Raw genomic sequence first — 4,638 nt, forward strand, 5'->3', positions numbered from 1 at the left:
GAGCACAGACCATGGAGACGCGTGCCGACCAACACTTCGAAGCACGCACGCGCATGAGCAAAGGCGCGCGGACAACGGGTTGCCGGGACATGGATTTCGTCGCAGCTTATTCACTTGGAGGGAAATTGGCTGCTGCGGCCCGAACTTCACCGCACGAACGTCACAGTGCACTCGATGTTCAATTGTACTTCTAAGAACAATTTTTTTTTTTTTTTTGCTTGCTTGTAAGAGCCTGTGGTCTGTACATTTCTGCTCACCGGTGTAGTACATACGTGCGACGAAGGTTCTGCAATTAGCCAGCGCGCTGCACATCTTCCGCATCCTGCGAGTCGTACTGCACGATTTTGCGAATAACGTCTCGCTGCTAAGAACCTCGCTACCTTTGCCGGCAGTTTACACGGGAAAATAAAGAACATGCAGAAAATAGTCACAATTTCCTATTTCGAAAAACAAACGGCTGACAAGAAATGCTGACGTGACGTCGGTACACTCCCGCATTCTTGCACAAGTAGCCTCCAGTACCGTTGTCATGTGCCCAACACACCCACTGTATTTTTCTTTAGCAGAAAGGTGTGAAGAATTTCGCTCTAGCAACAACGCGTTATTGCAGCCTCCGGCTGGAATAATAAATGCTTACGAATGAAAACCATGTTGCGCATAGTACGGCAGAAACGTGACAAAGTTTTAACAAGGGCATTAGAACTCTCTACATGCTATCATTTTTTTCTAATTATTCAAAGGTAACGTGAATGAAAACGCCGCCACCCTTACCTTGCAGTCTTCGCTGCGCGTCTGAAGCAAGCGTTCCGATGCTCAAGCCATATATAACTTCGGCATCCACTCGGTGTTTTCGTGTCATTGGTTGTTTTCTTTTCTGCATTGTAACGATGCTCACGCGCCTGAAATTCACGCCGTAACGCCCACCAAAGGCACCGCTCTAACGTTATAGTCTCTGTCCACGCTGTGCGCGGAACTGTTCGTCGGAACGAAAGCTACGGTTTCGCTTGTTTCGGCGCACGATGCCGATTTGAGTGGCAAGCACAGACGCTGATTACTTAAAGGACATGGGAGCACATTCGTTTAGCTACGATATCGCCGGCTTTCGTTCCTATTCATGTGCGCTGTATTACTCTGCTGTGTTCGCGGGCAGGCGGTTAGCGGAAAGAAAGCCGATACTTTGTAAGAAAATTCTGCTTTCGACACTTGCACAATTATGTGATACAAGAATGGTAGGCAATGCTGCGCGACGACGATAATTAAAAAAAAACTGGCTTTTAAAGATACTGCAGCACGTCGTGACCGAATGTCCCAAGTATGCGAAGCTTGACTGCCTTTCTCGCGATGCTAGTGTAGTTCCATTTTGCTTGCTTGTTAATTTATTTTCACACTGTCAATCGCCCGGAGGCCTTAAAGCAGAAAACTTTAAACTTGAATACGTTCCCTTCGTGAGCACTAACCTTGGCGGCACAAACAGCAGTGGTTGCGGCCACGTGATGCGGCGCGAGTTGCCACACACGACGATCGACTCGTCTTTACGACCCTATCACACAAAAAAAAAAAAAAAAAAAAATCAGGGTTTTACGAGCCAAAACCACTTTCTGATTATGAGGCACGCCGTAGTGGGGGACTCCGGGAATTTATACCACCTGGGGTTCTTTAACGAAAATCTAAGCACACCGGTGTTTTCGCATTTGGCCCCCATCGAAATGCGGCCGCCGTGGCCGGGATTCGATCCCGCGGCCTCGTGCTTAGCAGCCCAACACCATAGCCACTGAGCAACCACGCTGGGTTAGGAACCCATCATAGAATAAGCTATTCTGTTACACATGCGCAAAGGGAGAAGCCTCTGGCCTATAGCAAGGTCGTGTTAGCCGAGTGCTTGTTTTCAAGGTCGTGTTTGCAAGGTCGTGTTAGTTTTCTTGTTGAATTAACCAACGATTTGCTTCAGCCCTTTTCGCCGTCTTCCCTTACACGCGTTCAGATATATTGAGGGGTTTGTTTTTTTGTTTCTTACATTGTGAACGATGTAGCTTGTGAATGGTGTAGCGCGTAAATATAATCATTTGCCGTCGCAGTGGCCTAACCGCAATGGGGTTGCACTGCTAAGCTTGAGGTCGCAGGCTCGATTTCGGCCACGGCGGCGGCATTTCGACGGGGGCGAACATGTAAAGGTAGTTTGTAAGACAACTGCGTGTCCTTCGCATCACTGGCGCCTGACATCCGTATGGGCTCGGTACGAGGACGTGCTCATTGAGGGACCGCGTGTCAGAGCAATAAAACACGAAAGCGAGAGAGCTTTAGGGGGAAAAATAGCCGCAATAATTCAAGGCGACAAAAATGGTTATATCGGGACTTTCTTGCACGCACATATCGGCGCGAGGAATGCAGTCTGCATGAAATGAGAGAGTAAAAATTTATTTCGAGAATGAGCGCGAAAGAGTTCCATCTTCGCCCATGCAGTGCGGGCAGCTCCGCACAATAATTGTGGGGTTGTACGTGCCAAAACCACTTTCTGAGGCACGCCGTAGTGGAGGACTCCGGAAATTTCGACCACCTGGGGTTCTTTAACGTACACCTAAATCTAAGTACACGGGGGTTTCCGCCCCCATCGAAATGCGTCCGCCGCGGCCGGGATTCGATCCTGCGACCTCGTGCTCAGCAGTCCAACACCATAGCCACTGAGCAACCACGGCAAGTGTTAGTCCGGAAAGCCGTTGGCGTTGCATCCCGTGCCTGGTTCACCAGCTTGCGGTGATCTTCCAGGTCTGAGGCTGCCAGGTCTGAGGCCTCTCACGATTCTTCAAAGTGCTCGTCCGCTTCTTCCTGGTTTTCTGTGGATAAGAAAGGGTGCAAGGAGAGCGATATAGAAAGGCGGCAGAAAATAATGCAGTCCATCTTTGTTCCTGTTTTTTCACGCTCTCAGTGCCACCGTAACTTCTACATCAAAACAGTTAGTCCGCCAGTCATAGTCAAACACCGGCACACAATGGCATGCATAGTATGCAGGGCCGACATTTCTCGAGACTCGTCGTTTTCAGAACTGCTTTAGTGGGTCTTGCTGCGAACTCGCGCGCTCGGCAGCTACGCATTCATCTTCCTGGATGGTGCGATGCTATTCCAGTCTGCCTGAAAGTTCGCCTGTTTCACCGATATAATTTGGTGAATCCGAGTCAAGTGAGCACTGAGGCGTCGATCTAAAACACTGCGACCCAACAACGTTTCCATGAGGTCGTTTCTGGCTGGCCCTGCGGATGTAGCACGTCTACTTGCGGACGAAGCTGCTGAGCTACGCTGCTTTACCGAATGCAGCATACGGTTGCATTCTCCTTCTTCGAGTTAATTCTATTTTCGTCACCTTTCAATTCACGTGTCACTATAAGTAGTTGTACCGCAGCTTCTTTGTTTGCAGAGCGGAACTGAGTATGCATCTGATGGTGTGGAAAAGTGGGCGATGGCTGAATCGAGCTCTTGCGCATTATCGAAAAATGTAAGACTTAGATACCCGAGGGAAACGAATAGGATGGGACAGGCGCTGTCGAAACGAGTCTGTAACGAAACGGAACACTATCGAAACAACTACATGAATCACGGATCATGTACCTCTTTTTCTTTTCTTTCCTTGTCTACGATATCGGGATAGCCGGCCCTTTCTCTGACCAAATGTTCCTTGTTGCACAGCCGATAAAAGGAAAGGGCCAGGTGCTTGACTTAATCGAAATTTATTCCATGCGTGGCAAAAATGGCGCGTAGGGAGTAACCATCGAGCACATGTATAGGCTACGGGAGTTACCCATATACATTACCTTTAAAACAACTCACAACGTTGCGCTGAAAACTACCGCAAATACGCCACTGAAGGAGGTGCATGCTTCCAGTATAAGCAAGCGAAAGGGCAAAGAGCAAGAAGGTACACGAAGAGCCAGCGCCTGTCACAAACTCCCAGCAATTAAAGAAAGAAAAAAAAAAGAGGAAGGGCGGAACGACAGAATTGTAAGAGGCTGACAGCGAGAAACACTTGCTACACCACCTAACTGACCAGCGCAAGGTTAAGCTAAATGCTTTTTTCTTCTTTTCGTTCTCCTGATTCGCTGTCAAAACTCCACGCCTCCTCGTTATAAGTTATGCAAGCGCAGCAGCTTGCAAAGGTGCGCGCTCTATAGAAACAAGGCAGAGAGGTTTATTCTAGCTGGGAACAAATTTAGTCCTCTCGTTTTCCGCACGTTCAATATTCGTTACACAGTCATAGAGACAAGAAAGTGAGGTGCGAAGGGAAAAACAAAAAATCCCGTAATACGCTCATTTATTTGCACGGCCGCAGCTTCGCAATCCACATCAGCAAAGCGGCCTATGCACACAGCTTTGTCAGCACGCTGACAGGCATGGTTACAGCTGAACTGCCGCTAATTAACGCGTGCTTGAAATTAATTGGACGGACTCCCCAGAGGAGGGGTATCCCTCCATTCCTTTCTTCTCTCTTCTACACTGACCCATCGCGAGTGCACTAATCACGATGTCGACGGAACAAGGTTTTTTACGGGATGCCGCCTCCTTCCCCCAGTGTTAATTTATTGATCTTCTCGAGCCACGCCTTCACGCGTTTTTGCACAATCGGCAATCTGCGCACATGCTCGCGCAAAA

The sequence above is a fragment of the Dermacentor variabilis genome, chromosome 4 (assembly GCF_050947875.1).
Source record: "Dermacentor variabilis isolate Ectoservices chromosome 4, ASM5094787v1, whole genome shotgun sequence".
Classification (NCBI taxonomy): Eukaryota; Metazoa; Arthropoda; class Arachnida; order Ixodida; family Ixodidae; genus Dermacentor; species Dermacentor variabilis.